We start from the raw sequence: 17,079 nt of genomic DNA, 5'->3' as shown, positions 1-17,079 counted from the left end.
GTCGTTAACCTGAAAGTATGACAGAGTAACTAATTGAAGCAAAATAGAAATATAATCTATTGTATGGCCAGAGATTTCAGTTTCTAAGCGTTTTTTAAGAAGTTTTGGGCAACTGGAATTCGATATAACTGTAAATATTGACAGCTAAGTCTATCACTAATTGTAATGCAGGCAAAAACTAATCCAAGCAATGGCGTAATTTACTGGCTCATCACGTGACAAGTTAGAGTGTTTGGTGGCAACATATTGCTCATAATATAAAAAAAGCTTGTCAATTCTCATTTAAGATTGGTTCCTATGCTTTTGATGGGCTCTCTAAGAATTAGTCAACTTTCAACGTATTTTACCTTTCACTGTGGACAGATCAAGCTTTGAGAGGTCAGTAGCTGGCTCAAAATTAGAGCAAGATCATTAAAAGAGAGTAGATATGGGGCAAAAGTGGCCGGTTAGCTCAATCGGGTAGAGCGTGGTGCTAATAACGCCAAGGTTGCGGGTTCGACCCCTGTGCTGGCCATTCCTTTGGCTTTCTATTCACATCCAGTGACTTTTGGAAAAAGATCCGTAGGTTTTATCCATCCAATGTGTAAAATTAATTTACAAACTTGAAATAACTTGGTTAGAGTAAGAGAGTGGCCATGTTACATCGTCGTTAACCTTAAAGTATGACAGAGTAACGAATTGAAGCAAAATAGAAATATAATCTATTGTATGGCCAGAGATTTCAGTTTCTAAGCGTTTTTTAAGAAGTTTTTGGCAACTGGAATTCGATATAACTGTAAATATTGACAGCTAAGTCTATCACTAATTGTAATGCAGGCAAAAACTAATCCAAGCAATGGCGTAATTTACTGGCTCATCACGTGACAAGTTAGAGTGGTTGGTGGCAACATATTGCTCATAATATAAAAAAAAGCTTGTCAATTCTCATTTAAGATAGGTTCCTATGCTTTTGATGGGCTCTCTAAGAATTAGTCAACTTTCAACGTATTTTACCTTTCACTGTGGACAGATCAAGCTTTGAGAGGTCAGTAGCTGGCTCAAAATTAGAGCAAGTTCATAAAAAGAGAGTAGATATGGGGAAAAAGTGGCCGGTTAGCTCAATTGGTTAGAGCATGGTGCTAATAACGCCAAGGTTGCGGGTTCGACCCCCGTGCTGGCCATTCCTTTGGCTTTCTGTTCCCATCCAGTGACTTTTGGAAAAAGATCCGTAGGTTTTATCCATCCAATGTGTAAAATTAATTTACAAACTTGAAATAACTTGGTTAGAGTAAGAGAGTGGCCATGTTAATAATAATAAAAATCCTCCTGAATTGTAAAGCGCTACGGAATATGTTGGCGCTATAGAAATAAAGATTATTATTATTATTATTATTAGTTGGTGGCAACATATTGCTCATAATATAAAAAAAGCTTGTCAATTCTCATTTAAGATTGGTTCCTATGCTTTTGATGGGCTCTCTAAGAATTAGTCAACTTTCAACGTATTTTACCTTTCACTGTGGACAGATCAAGCTTTGAGATGTCAGTAGCTGGCTCAAAATTAGAGCAAGATCATTAAAAGAGAGTAGATACGGGGCAAAAGTGGCCGGTTAGCTCAATCGGTTAGAGCGTGTTGCTAATAACGCCAAAGTTGCGGGTTCGACCCCCGTGCTGGCCATTCCTTTGGCTTTCTGTTCACATCCAGTGCCTTTTGGAAAAAGATCTGTAGGTTTTATCCATCCAATGTGTAAAATTAATTTACAAACTTGAAATAACTTGGTTGAGTAAGAGAGTGGCCATGTTACATCGTCGTTAACCTTAACCCCTTAGTGACGGAGCTAATTTTCACCTTAATGACCAGACCAAATTTTGCAATTCTGACCAGTGTCACTTCATGAGGTTATAACTCTGGAACGCTTCAACGGATCCCGGTGATTCTGAGATTGTTTTTTCGTCACATATTAAACGTCATGTTAGTACCAAATTTAGGACAATATTTTTTGCGTTTATTGAAGAAAAAAATTGAATATTGGCAAAAATTTTGAAAATTTAGCAATTTTCAACTTTTGAATTTTTATACCGTTAAACCAGAGATTTCTGTGACACAAAATAGTTAATAAATAACATTTCCCACATGTCTACTTTACATCAGCACAATTTTGGAAACAAAATTTTTTTTTGTTAGGAAGTTAGAGGGGTTCAAAGTTTATCAGCGATTTCTCATTTTTACATCAAAATTTACAAAACCATTTTTTTAGGGACCACATCACATTTGAAGTGACTTCAATAGGCCTAGATGACAGAAAATACCCAAAAGTGACACCATTATAAAAACTGCACCCCCCAAAGTACTCAAAACCACATTCAAGAAGTTTATTAACCCTTCAGGTGCTTCACATGAACAAAAGCAATGTGGAATGAAAAAAAGCAAAAATTAAATTTTACCTAAAAATGTTGCTCTAACCCAAATTTATTCACTTTTAGAAGACCTAACACAACAAAATGGACCCCAATACTTGTTCTTCACTTTCTTATGAGTGCACCGATACCCCACATGTGGTCAGAAACCTCTGTTTGGACAAATGGGAGGGCTCGGAACAGAAGGAGCAATATTTGAATTTTGGAAAGCAAATTTGGCTGAAATAGATTGCGAGCACCATGTTGCATTTACAGGTCCGCTAAGGTACCTAAACAGAAGAAACCCCTCACAAGTGACACCATTTTGGAAACTAGACCCCTCAAGGCTTCTATCTAGGGGTATAGTGAGCATTTTAGATCCACAGATACTTCACAGATTTTGTTAACGTTACGTTGTCATATTGAAAATTTTAATAATTTTCTCAAAAATGTTGCTTTAGCATCAATTTTCTCACTTTTTCAAGAGGTAATTCCAAAAATTTGACCTCAAGGTTTGTTAACCACTTTTTTATGAGCGCGGTGATACCTCACATGTGGTCTGAAACCTTTGTTTGGACAAATGGGAGGGCTTGGAACGAAAGGAGCAATATTTGAATTTTGGAAAGGAAATTTGGCTGAAAAAGATTGCGGGCACCATGTCACATTTGGAGGACCCCTAAGGTACCTAAACAGCAGAAACCCCACACAAGTGACCCCATTTTGGAAACTAGGCCCCTCAAGGAATTTATCTAGATGTTTGGTGAGTACCCTGAACCCCCAGGTGCTTCACAGAATTTTATAACGTTGAGCCATGAAAAAAAAAAAAAAAAAAAAATTTTACCACAAAATTGTTATTTCAACCAGGTAGCTTTTTTTTTTACAAGAGTAAAAGGAAAAAATTCAGCATAACATTTATTGTGCAATTTCTCCTGAGTTTGGCGATACCTTATATGTGGTGGAAATCAACTGTTTGGGCGCATGGCAAGGCTCGGAAGGGAAGGAGTGCCATTTGACTGCAAAATTGGCTGGAGTCAATAGCGGACGCCAGGTTGCATTTGGAGAGCCCCTGAGGTGCCTAAACAGTGGAGGTCCCCCACAAGTGACTCCATTCTGGAAACAAGACACCTCAAGGCTTTTATCTAGGTGTATAGTGAGCAGTATGAATCCACGAATACTTCACAGAATTTGATAAGCTTAGGTTGCCATATTGAAAATTTTCATTTTTTTCACAAAAATGTTGCTTCAGCATCAAATTTCTCACTTTTTCAAGAGACAACAACAAACCGTGGACCCAACAGGTTGTTATCCAATGTCTTATGAGCACAGGGATACCCCACATGTGGCCAAAAACCTCTGTTTGGATAAATGGGAGGGCTTGGAATGGAAGCAGCACCATTTGAATTCTGGAAAAGTTGAAATAAATTGCGGGCACCATGTCACATTTGCAGGGCCCCTTGGGTACCTATACATTAGAAACCCCCACAAGTGACCCCATTTTGGAAACTGGATTTTATTCAGGAGTATAATAAGCATTTTGAATCCACAGGTACTTCACAAAAATGTTGCTGTAGCAACCAATGTCTCACTTTTAGGCTATGTGGCCATGAGCCAGCGACACGGCGTCTAGTACACAGTGTCAGCCTCCTGCAGAGATGTGAGTGTTGTCCACGGGAGAACGCAGCTGCCCATGCCCACGATTTGGGTTCAGGCCGCTGTGGAGCTCTTTGCTACCTGCAGAGAACACTCATCTCCGCAGCATAAATTGACATGCTGAGGCTCGGGAAGCTGCGCCACAGGTCAGTTTATGTGGCGGAGAAAAGAAGCACATTGGGCAAGCACATTGGGCATGGGATTTCTAAAAATCCTTCCACTGTGCTTCTACTGCACAATGCAGCGCTATGGACACAGGGAAAACACCCTGCGCCCAAAACGCTGAAAATCCCGATTGTGGGCGCACAGCCTAAAATGCTACAATGGATGAATGGATACATGTCAAACATATATAACGTCCCACCCCCTGCATATTCTAAGCTGGCGCCCTTTAGTGCCTTTCATGTGGCACTAAAGGGTGCCTAGCCTTGTATTTAGCCCCCCAAAAAAATAATAATTAAAATAAACGACGTGGGGTCCCCCCCATTTTTGATAGCCAGCTAGGGTAAAGCAGACAGCTGTAGCCTGCAAACCACAGCTGACAGCTTCACCTTGGCTGGTGATCAATTTGGAGGGCTCCCCAGGCGTTTTTTTAAAAAAAAAAAAACGTGGGGTCCCCCCCAAATTAGATCACCAGCCAAGGTGAAGCGGACAGCTGGGGTCTGGTATTCTCAGGGTGGGAAGAGCCATGGTTATTGGACTCCTCCCAGCCTAAAAATAGCAGGCCGCAGCCGCCCCAGAAGTGGCGCATCCATTAGATGCGCCAATCCTGGCGCTTCGCCCCAGCTCATCCCGCGCCCTGGTGCGGTGGCAGACGGGGTAATATATGGGGTTGATACCAGCTGTAATGTCACCTGGCATCAAGCCCTGGGGTTAGTGATGTCACGGCATCTAAACAGATACCCGACATCACTAACCCAGTCAAGTAATAGACAAAAAAAAAAGACAAAAAAAAAATGTATTTGAAAAAAAAACTCCCCGAAACATTCCTCTTTCCCCAATTTATTGAAAATAAAGAAATTACGGTCGCTGTAATCCGCTGTAATCCGTGAGGTCCCACGCCGACTCTGGATCTTCTAGAATATGGGGGGCACGTTCAGGGAACGTATCCCCCATTTTCTGGAAGAGCAAGCTCTCCATGAGCAGTGTGGGTGCAGTAATCTGAGAATACTGCACTCACACTGCCCCGGTCCAACTTAGGGCAGAGTGACCTGCAGTAACCTCATTCCAGAATATGAGGGGCACGCTCACAGAACGTACCCCCCATTTTCTGGAACAGCAGTCTCTCCATGTGAGGACCACACTCCTCACATGGAGAGACTGCTGATTACTGCACTCACTCTCCACCGGTCCACAGTGGAGCAGCCTGTGCATCAGCGACGTCAGCGTCCCTGCAAGACTGACGTCGCTGATGCACAGGCTGCTCCACTGTGGACCGGGGGAGGAATCCAGCTGACAGCCGCTGTCTGCGCATGCGCCGTCAGCATTCAAGAAGGAGGCGGCGTGATCGCGGGACGGATCACCAGACAGGTAACGTATGACCGGGGGCTGGGGGCTGGGGGTGATGGGGGGTGACCTAGTGGGACCTGGGGGGACCTGGGGACACCTTTCTGCCGCATGTGACGTGTCACATGCGGCAGAAAGAGCAGAATGAATGCGGGGGAGGGGGGGTGGCTCTGGAGACCCGGAGGGGGCTCCGGTGACCAGAGGGCTCCGGTGGACCGGAAGAGGGGTCAGGGGGAGGACATTTCCCTCCGATCTGAAATGTTTGATCATTTCAGATCGGAGGGAAATGAATGCAGAGCCGGCGGCGGCAGTTTTCAGCGCGCGTCGGCGCCATCTTGCACGCTCCGGAGGGGGGCTCTGAAGAACTGGAGGGGGCTCCAGGGACCAAAGAGCTCCGGTGTACCGGAGGAGAGGTCAGGAGGGGGACATTTCCCTCCGATCTAAAATGTTTGATCATTTCAGATCGGAGGGAAATGAATGCAGAGGCGGCGGCGGCGGGAGTTTTCAGCGCGCGTCGGCGCCATCTTGGATTTTCCGGAGGGGGGGGGTTGGATGGATTTCTCCGGTACCGGGGGCTTTGGGGGCACTAAGGGCTCACATTTATTTCTCATCTGACATGTTTGATCACGTCAGATGAGAAATAAATAGATTTTACCAGCCATTTTTTTTTTTTTTTATGTTGTCGCCGGTATACGGTGTATACCGGCGATCGCATTAACGGGGTGCATAAAAAACATCCCGATTCATAATCTGGGGGGTCTCAGCTACCCCCGGTAGCTGAAACCCCCGAGATTGTTCGTCACTGGGGGGCGCTACAGGGTTTTTCCGGCCTGACGTCTCAAGACGTCGGAACAGAATAAGTACCCTGTTTTTCCGACGTCTTGAGACGTTAGGCCGTCGCTATGGGGTTAAAGTATGACAGAGTAACGAATTGAAGCAAAATAGAAATATAATCTATTGTATGGCCAGAGATTTCAGTTTCTAAGCGTTTTTTAAGAAGTTTTTTTGCAACTGGAATTCGATATAACTGTAAATATTGACAGCTAAGTCTATCACTAATTGTAATGCAGGCAAAAACTAATCCAAGCAATGGCGTAATTTACTGGCTCATTACGTGACAAGTTAGAGTGGTTGGTGGCAACATATTGCTCATAATATAAAAAAAAGCTTGTCAATTCTCATTTAAGATAGGTTCCTATGCTTTTGATGGGCTCTCTAAGAATTAGTCAACTTTCAACGTATTTTACCTTTCACTGTGGACAGATCAAGCTTTGAGAGGTCAGTAGCTGGCTCAAAATTAGAGCAAGATCATTAAAAGAGAGTAGATATGGGGCAAATGAGGCCGGTTAGCTCAATCGGTTAGAGCGTGTTGCTAATAACGCTAAGGTTGCGGGTTTGTCCTCCATTCTGGCCATTCCTTTGGCTTTCTGTTCACATCCAGTGACTTTTGGAAAAAGATCCGTAGGTTTTATCCATCCGATGTGTAAAATGAATTTACAAACTTGAAATAACTTGGTTAGAGTAAGAGAGTGGCCATGTTACATCGTCGTTAACCTGAAAGTATGACAGAGTAACTAATTGAAGCAAAATAGAAATATAATCTATTGTATGGCCAGAGATTTCAGTTTCTAAGCGTTTTTTAAGAAGTTTTGGGCAACTGGAATTCAATATAACTGTAAATATTGACAGCTAAGTCTATCACTAATTGTAATGCAGGCAAAAACTAATCCAAGCAATGGCGTAATTTACTGGCTCATCACGTGACAAGTTAGAGTGGTTGGTGGCAACATATTGCTCATAATATAAAAAAAGCTTGTCAATTCTCATTTAAGATTGGTTCCTATGCTTTTGATGGGCTCTCTAAGAATTAGTCAACTTTCAACGTATTTTACCTTTCACTGTGGACAGATCAAGCTTTGAGAGGTCAGTAGCTGGCTCAAAATTAGAGCAAGATCATTAAAAGAGAGTAGATATGGGGCAAAAGTGGCCGGTTAGCTCAATCGGTTAGAGCGTGGTGCTAATAACGCCAAGGTTGCGGGTTGGACCCCTGTGCTGGCCATTCCTTTGGCTTTCTATTCACATCCAGTGACTTTTGGAAAAAGATCCGTAGGTTTTATCCATCCAATGTGTAAAATTAATTTACAAACTTGAAATAACTTGGTTAGAGTAAGAGAGTGGCCATGTTACATCGTCGTTAACCTTAAAGTATGACAGAGTAACGAATTCAAGCAAAATAGAAATATAATCTATTGTATGGCCAGAGATTTCAGTTTCTAGGCGTTTTTTAAGAAGTTTTGGGCAACTGGAATTCGATATAACTGTAAATATTGACAGCTAAGTCTATCACTAATTGTAATGCAGGCAAAACTAATCCAAGCGACTTGAAGCAAAATAGAAAAATAATCTATTTTATGGCCAGAGATTTCAGTTTCTAAGTGTTTTTTAAGAAGTTTTGGGCAACTGGAATTCGATATAACTGTAAATATTGACAGCTAAGTCTATCACTAATTGTAATGCAGGCAAAACTAATCCAAGCAACTTGAAGCAAAATAGAAATATAATCTATTGTATGGCCAGAGATTTCAGTTTCTAAGCGGTTTTTAAGAAGTTTTGGGCAACTGGAATTCGATATAACTGTAAATATTGACAGCTAAGTCTATCACTAATTGTAATGCAGGCAAAAACTAATCCAAGCAATGGCGTAATTTACTGGCTCATCATGTGACAAGTTAGAGTGGTTGGTGGCAACATATTGCTCATAATATAAAAAAAGCTTGTCAATTCTCATTTAAGATTGGTTCCTATGCTTTTGATGGGCTCTCTAAGAATTAGTCAACTTTCAGCGTATTTTACCTTTCACTGTGGACAGATCAACCTTTGAAAGGTCAGTAGCTGGCTCAAAATTAGAGCAAGTTCATGAAAAAAGAGTAGATATGGGGCAAAAGTGGCCGGTTAGCTCAATCGGTTAGAGCGTGGTGCTAATAACGCCAAGGTTGCAGGTTCGACCCCCGTGCTGGCCATTCCTTTGGCTCTCTGTTCACATCCAGTGACTTTTGGAAAAAGATCCGTAGGTTTTATCCATCCAATGGGTAAAACTAATTTACAAACTTGAAATAACTTGGTTAGAGTAAGAGAGTGGCCATGTTACATCGTTGTTAACGTTAAAGTATGACAGAGTAACGAATTGAGGCAAAATAGAAATATAATCTATTGTATAGCCAGAGATTTCAGTTTCTAAGCGTTTTTTAAGAAGTTTTGGGCAACTGGAATTCGATATAACTGTAAATATTGACAACTAAGTCTATCACTAATTGTAATGCAGGCAAAACTAATCCAAACGACTTGAAGCAAAATAGAAAAATAATCTATTTTATGGCCAGAGATTTCAGTTTCTAAGTGTTTTTTAAGAAGTTTTGGGCAACTGGAATTCGATATAACTGTAAATATTGACAGCTAAGTCTATCACTAATTGTAATGCAGGCAAAAACTAATCCAAGCAATGGCGTAATTTACTGGCTCATCACTTGACAAGCTAGAGTGGTTGGTGGCAACATATTGCTCATAATATAAAAAAACTTGTCAATTCTCATTTAAGATTGGTTCCTATGCTTTTGATGGGCTCTCTAAGAATTAGTCAACTTTCAACGTATTTTACCTTTCACTGTGGACAGATCAAGCTTTGAGAGGTCAGTAGCTGGCTCAAAATTAGAGCAAGATCATTAAAAGAGAGTAGATATGGGGCAAAAGTATCCGGTTAGCTCAATCGGTTAGAGCCTGGTGCTAATAACGCCAAGGTTGCGGGTTCAACCCCCGTGCTGGCCATTCCTTTGGCTTTCTGTTCACATCCAGTGACTTTTGGAAAAAGATCCGTAGGTTTTATCCATCCAATGTGTAAAATTAATTTACAAACTTGAAATAACTTGGTTAGAGTAAGAGAGTGGCCATGTTACATCGTCGTTAACCTTAAAGTATGACAGAGTAACGAATTGAAGCAAAATAAAAATATAATCTATTGTATGGCCAGAGATTTCAGTTTCTAAGCGTTTTTTAAGACGTTTTGGGCAACTGGAATTCGATATAACTGTAAATATTGACAGCTAAGTCTATCACTAATTGTAATGCAGGCAAAAACTAATCCAAGCAATGGCGTAATTTACTGGCTCATCACGTGACAAGTTAGAGTGGTTGGTTGCAACATATTGCTCATAATATAAAAAAAACTTGTCAATTCTCATTTAAGATTGGTTCCTATGCTTTTGATGGGCTCTCTAAGAATTAGTCAACTTTCAACGTATTTTACCTTTCACTGTGGACAGATCAAGCTTTGAGAGGTCAGTAGCTGGCTCAAAATTAGAGCAAGTTCATTAAAAGAGAGTAGATATGGGGCAAAAGTGGCCGGTTAGCTCAATCGGTTAGACTGTGGTGCTAATAACGCCAAGGTTGCGGGTTCGACTCCCGTGCTGGCCATTCCTTTGGCTTTCTGTTCACATCCAGTGACTTTTGGAAAAAGATCCGTAGGTTTTATCCATCCAATGTGTAAAATGAATTTACAAACTTGAATTAACTTGGTTAGAGTAAGAGAGTGGCCATGTTACATCGTCGTTAACCTTAAAGTATGACAGAGTAACGAATTGAAGCAAAATAGAAATATAATCTATTGTATGGCCAGATATTTCAGTTTCTAAGCGTTTTTTAAGAAGTTTTGGGCAACTGAAATTCGATATAACTGTAAATATTGACAGCTAAGTCTATCACTAATTGTAATGCAGGCAAAAACTAATCCAAGCAATGGCGTAATTTACTGGTTTATCACGTGACAAGTTAGAGTGGTTGGTGGCAACATATTGCTCATAATATAAAAAAAGCTTGTCAATTCTCATTTAAGATTAATTCCTATGCTTTTGATGGGCTCTCTAAGAATTAGTCAACTTTCAACGTATTTTACCTTTCACTGTGGACAGATCAAGCTTTGAGAGGTCAGTAGCTGGCTCAAAATTAGAGCAAGTTCATTAAAAGAGAGTAGAGATTGGGTAAAAGTGGCCGGTTAGCTCAATCAGTTAGAGCGTGGTGCTAATAACGCCAAGGTTGCGGGTTCGACCCCCGTGCTGGCCATTCCTTTGGCTTTCTGTTCACATCCAGTGACTTTTGGAAAAAGATCCGTAGGTTTTATCCATCCAATGTGTAAAACTAATTTACAAACTTGAAATAACTTGGTTAGAGTAAGAGAGTGGCCATGTTACATCGTCGTTAACGTTAAAGTATGACAGAGTAACGAATTGAGGCAAAATAGAAACATAATCTATTGTATGGCCAGAGATTTCAGTTTCTAAGCGTTTTTTAAGAAGTTTTGGGCAACTGGAATTCGATATAACTGTAAATATTGACAGCTAAGTCTATCACTAATTGTAATGCAGGCAAAACTAATCCAAGCGACTTGAAGCAAAATAGAAAATTAATCTATTTTATGGCCAGAGATTTCAGTTTCTAAGTGTTTTTTAAGAAGTTTTGGGCAACTGGAATTCGATATAACTGTAAATATTGACAGCTAAGTCTATCACTAATTGTAATGCAGGCAAAAACTAATCCAAGCAATGGCGTAATTTACTGGCTTATCACTTGACAAGCTGGAGTGGTTGGTGGCAACATATTGCTCATAATATAAAAAAACTTGTCAATTCTCATTTAAGATTGGTTCCTATGCTTTTGATGGGCTCTCTAAGAATTAGTCAACTTTCAACGTATTTTACCTTTCACTGTGGACAGATCAAGCTTTGAGAGGTCAGAAGCTGGCTAAAAATTAGAGCAAGATCATTAAAAGAGAGTAGATATGGGGCAAAAGTGGCCGGTTAGCCCAATCGGTTAGAGCCTGGTGCTAATAACGCCAAGGTTGCGGGTTCAACCCTCGTGCTGGCCATTCCTTTGGCTTTCTGTTCACATCCAGTGACTTTTGGAAAAAGATCTGTAGGTTTTATCCATCCAATGTGTAAAATTAATTTACAAACTTGAAATAACTTGGTTAGAGTAAGAGAGTGGCCATGTTACATCGTCGTTAACCTTAAAGTATGACAGAGTAACGAATTGAAGCAAAATAAAAATATAATCTATTGTATGGCCAGAGATTTCAGTTTCTAAGCGTTTTTTAAGAAGTTTTGGGCAACTGAAATTCGATATAACTGTAAATATTGACAGCTAAGTCTATCACTAATTGTAATGCAGGCAAAAACTAATCCAAGCAATGGCGTAATTTACTGGCTCATCACGTGACAAGCTAGAGTGGTTGGTGGCAACATATTGCTCATTATATAAAAAAAGCTTGTCAATTCTCATTTAAGATTGGTTCCTATGCTTTTGATGGGCTCTCTAAGAATTAGTCAACTTTCAACGTATTTTACCTTTCACTGTGGACAGATCAAGCTTTGAGAGGTCAGTAGCTGGCTCAAAATTAGAGCAAGTTCATTAAAAGAGAGTAGATATGGGGCAAAAGTGGCCGGTTATCTCAATCGGTTAGACTGTGGTGCTAATAACGCCAAGGTTGCGGGTTCGACTCCCGTGCTGGCCATTCCTTTGGCTTTCTGTTCACATCCAGTGACTTTTGGAAAAAGATCCGTAGGTTTTATCCATCCAATGTGTAAAATGAATTTACAAACTTGAAATAACTTGGTTAGAGTAAGAGAGTGGCCATGTTACATCGTCGTTAACCTTAAAGTATGACAGAGTAACGAATTGAAGCAAAATAGAAATATAATCTATTGTATGGCCAGAGATTTCAGTTTCTAAGCGTTTTTTAAGAAGTTTTGGGCAACTGAAATTCGATATAACTGTAAATATTGACAGCTAAGTCTATCACTAATTGTAATGCAGGCAAAAACTAATCCAAGCAATGGCGTAATTTACTGGTTTATCACGTGACAAGTTAGAGTGGTTGGTGGCAACATATTGCTCATAATATAAAAAAAGCTTGTCAATTCTCATTTAAGATTAATTCCTATGCTTTTGATGGGCTCTCTAAGAATTAGTCAACTTTCAACGTATTTTACCTTTCACTGTGGACAGATCAAGCTTTGAGAGGTCAGTAGCTGGCTCAAAATTAGAGCAAGTTCATTAAAAGAGAGTAGAGATTGGGTAAAAGTGGCCGGTTAGCTCAATCAGTTAGAGCGTGGTGCTAATAACGCCAAGGTTGCGGGTTCGACCCCCGTGCTGGCCATTCCTTTGGCTTTCTGTTCACATCCAGTGACTTTTGGAAAAAGATCCGTAGGTTTTATCCATCCAATGTGTAAAACTAATTTACAAACTTGAAATAACTTGGTTAGAGTAAGAGAGTGGCCATGTTACATCGTCGTTAACGTTAAAGTATGACAGAGTAACGAATTGAGGCAAAATAGAAACATAATCTATTGTATGGCCAGAGATTTCAGTTTCTAAGCGTTTTTTAAGAAGTTTTGGGCAACTGGAATTCGATATAACTGTAAATATTGACAGCTAAGTCTATCACTAATTGTAATGCAGGCAAAACTAATCCAAGCGACTTGAAGCAAAATAGAAAATTAATCTATTTTATGGCCAGAGATTTCAGTTTCTAAGTGTTTTTTAAGAAGTTTTGGGCAACTGGAATTCGATATAACTGTAAATATTGACAGCTAAGTCTATCACTAATTGTAATGCAGGCAAAAACTAATCCAAGCAATGGCGTAATTTACTGGCTTATCACTTGACAAGCTAGAGTGGTTGGTGGCAACATATTGCTCATAATATAAAAAAACTTGTCAATTCTCATTTAAGATTGGTTCCTATGCTTTTGATGGGCTCTCTAAGAATTAGTCAACTTTCAACGTATTTTACCTTTCACTGTGGACAGATCAAGCTTTGAGAGGTCAGAAGCTGGCTAAAAATTAGAGCAAGATCATTAAAAGAGAGTAGATATGGGGCAAAAGTGGCCGGTTAGCCCAATCGGTTAGAGCCTGGTGCTAATAACGCCAAGGTTGCGGGTTCAACCCTCGTGCTGGCCATTCCTTTGGCTTTCTGTTCACATCCAGTGACTTTTGGAAAAAGATCTGTAGGTTTTATCCATCCAATGTGTAAAATTAATTTACAAACTTGAAATAACTTGGTTAGAGTAAGAGAGTGGCCATGTTACATCGTCGTTAACCTTAAAGTATGACAGAGTAACGAATTGAAGCAAAATAGAAATTTAATCTATTGTATGGCCAGAGATTTCAGTTTCTAAGCGTTTTTTAAGAAGTTTTGGGCAACTGAAATTCGATATAACTGTAAATATTGACAGCTAAGTCTATCACTAATTGTAATGCAGGCAAAAACTAATCCAAGCAATGGCGTAATTTACTGGCTCATCACGTGACAAGTTAGAGTGGTTGGTGGCAACATATTGCTCATTATATAAAAAAAGCTTGTCAATTCTCATTTAAGATTGGTTCCTATGCTTTTGATGGGCTCTCTAAGAATTAGTCAACTTTCAACGTATTTTACCTTTCACTGTGGACAGATCAAGCTTTGAGAGGTCAGTAGCTGGCTCAAAATTAGAGCAAGATCATTAAAAGAGAGTAGATATGGGGCAAAAGTGGCCGGTTAGCTCAATCGGTTAGAGCGTGGTGCTAATAACTCCAAGGTTGCGGGTTCGACCCCTGTGCTGGCCATTCCTTTGGCTTTCTGTTTACATCCAGTGACTTTTGGAAAAAGATCCGTAGGTTTCATCCATCCAATGTGTAAAATTAATTTACAAACTTGAAATAACTTGGTTAGAGTAAGAGAGTGGCCATGTTACATCGTCGTTAACCTTAAAGTATGACAGAGTAACGAATTGAAGCAAAGTAGAAATATAATCTATTGTATGGCCAGAGATTTCAGTTTCTAAGCGTTTTTTAAGAAGTTTTGGGCAACTGGAATTCGATATAACTGTAAATATTGACAGCTAAGTCTATCACTAATTGTAATGCAGGCAAAAACTAATCCAAGCAATGGCGTAATTTACTGGCTCATCATGTGACAAGTTAGAGTGGTTGGTGGCAACATATTGCTCATAATATAAAAAAAGCTTGTCAATTCTCATTTAAGATTGGTTCCTATGCTTTTGATGGGCTCTCTAAGAATTAGTCAACTTTCAACGTATTTTACCTTTCACTGTGGACAGATCAAGCTTTGAGAGGTCAGTAGCTGGCTCAAAATTAGAGCAAGATCATTAAAAGAGAGTAGATATGGGGCAAAAGTGGCCGGTTAGCTCAATCGGTTAGAGCGTGGTGCTAATAACGCCAAGGTTGCGGGGTCGACCCCCGTGCTAGCCATTCCATTGGCTTTCTGTTCACATCCAGTGACTTTTGGAAAAAGATCCGTAGGTTTTATCCATCCAATGTGTAAAATTAATTTACAAACTTGAAATAACTTGGTTAGAGTAAGAGAGTGGCCATGTTACATCGTCGTTAACCTTAAAGTATGACAGAGTAACGAATTGAAGCAAAGTAGAAATATAATCTATTGTATGGCCAGAGATTTCAGTTTCTAAGCGTTTTTTAAGAAGTTTTGGGCAACTGGAATTCGATATAACTGTAAATATTGACAGCTAAGTCTATCACTAATTGTAATGCAGGCAAAAACTAATCCAAGCAATGGCGTAATTTACTGGCTCATCATGTGACAAGTTAGAGTGGTTGGTGGCAACATATTGCTCATAATATAAAAAAAGCTTGTCAATTCTCATTTAAGATTGGTTCCTATGCTTTTGATGGGCTCTCTAAGAATTAGTCAACTTTCAACGTATTTTACCTTTCACTGTGGACAGATCAAGCTTTGAGAGGTCAGTAGCTGGCTCAAAATTAGAGCAAGATCATTAAAAGAGAGTAGATATGGGGCAAAAGTGGCCGGTTAGCTCAATCGGTTAGAGCGTGGTGCTAATAACGCCAAGGTTGCGGGGTCGACCCCCGTGCTAGCCATTCCATTGGCTTTCTGTTCACATCCAGTGACTTTTGGAAAAAGATCCGTAGGTTTTATCCATCCAATGTGTAAAATTAATTTACAAACTTGAAATAACTTGGTTAGAGTAAGAGAGTGGCCATGTTACATCGTCGTTAACCTTAAAGTATGACAGAGTAACGAATTGAAGCAAAATAGAAATATAATCTATTGTATGGCCAGAGATTTCAGTTTCTAAGCGTTTTTTAAGAAGTTTTGGGCAACTGGAATTCGATATAACTGTATATATTGACAGCTAAGTCTATCACTAATTGTAATGCAGGCAAAACTAATCCAAGCGACTTGAAGCAAAATAGAAATATAATCTATTGTATGGCCAGAGATTTCAGTTTCTAAGCGTTTTTTAAGAAGTTTTGGGCAACTGGAATTCGATATAACTGTAAATATTGACAGCTAAGTCTATCACTAATTGTAATGCAGGCAAAAACTAATCCAAGCAATGGCGTAATTTACTGGCTCATCACTTGACAAGTTAGAGCGTTGGTGGCAACATATTGCTCATAATATAAAAAAAAGCTTGTCAATTCTCATTTAAGATTGGTTCCTATGCTTTTGATGGGCTCTCTAAGAATTAGTCAATTTTCAACGTATTTTACCTTTCACTGTGGACAGATCAAGCTTTGAGAGGTCAGTAGCTGGCTCAAAATTAGAGCTAGTTCATTAAAAGAGAGTAAATATGGGGCAAAAGTGGCCGGTTAGCTCAATCAGTCAGAGCATGGTGCTAATAACGCCAAGGTTGCAGGTTCGACCCCTGTGCTGGCCAATCCCTTTGCTTTCTGTTCACATCCAGTGACTTTTGGAAAAAGATCCGTAGGTTTTATCCATCCAATGTGTAAAATAATTTACAAACTTGAAATAACTTGGTTAGAGTATGAGAGTGGCCATGTTACATCATCGTTAACCTTAAAGTATGACAGAGTAACGACTTGAAGCAAAATAGAAATATAATCTATTGTATGGCCAGAGATTTCAGTTTCTAAGCGTTTTTTAAGAAGTTTTGGGCAACTGGAATTCCATAAAACTGTAAATATTGACAGCTAAGTCTATCACTAATTGTAATGCAGGCAAAAACTAATCCAAGCAATGGCGTCATTTACTGGCCCATCACGTGACAAGTTAGAGTGGTTGGTGGCAACATACTGCTCATAATATAAAAAAAGCTTGTCAATTCTCATTTAAGATATGTTCCTATGCTTTTGATGGGCTCTCTAAGAATTAGTCAACTTTCAACGTATTTTACCTTTCACTGTGGACAGATCAAGCTTTGAGAGGTCAGTAGCTGGCTCAAAATTAGAGCAAGATCATTAAAAGAGAGTAGATATGGGGCAAATGAGGCCGGTTAGCTCAATCGGTTAGAGCGTGTTGCTAATAACGCCAAGGTTGCGGGTTTGTCCCCCATTCTGGCCATTCCTTTGGCTTTCTGTTCACATCCAGTGACTTTTGGAAAAAGATCCGTAGGTTTTATCCATCCGATGTGTAAAATGAATTTACAAACTTGAAATAACTTGGTTAGAGTAAGAGAGTGGCCATGTTACATCGTCGTTAACCTGAAAGTATGACAGAGTA

The 17,079-nt window shown here is 39.8% G+C and overlaps 1 non-coding gene across 1 annotated transcript; it reads left to right on the top strand.

The window, feature by feature from the left end:
• Window positions 1-1,086: 1,086 nt before the first annotated feature.
• TRNAI-AAU (transfer RNA isoleucine (anticodon AAU)) lies at window positions 1,087-1,160 on the top strand. Its single transcript has one exon. It is a non-coding gene; the product is annotated as a tRNA-Ile (tRNA).
• The last annotated feature ends 15,919 nt before the right edge of the window (window positions 1,161-17,079 follow it).

The sequence above is a fragment of the Anomaloglossus baeobatrachus genome, chromosome 4 (genome assembly GCF_048569485.1).
Source record: "Anomaloglossus baeobatrachus isolate aAnoBae1 chromosome 4, aAnoBae1.hap1, whole genome shotgun sequence".
NCBI classification, from domain to species: domain Eukaryota; kingdom Metazoa; phylum Chordata; class Amphibia; order Anura; family Aromobatidae; genus Anomaloglossus; species Anomaloglossus baeobatrachus.
This window is presented reverse-complemented; position numbering and strand designations above follow the sequence as displayed.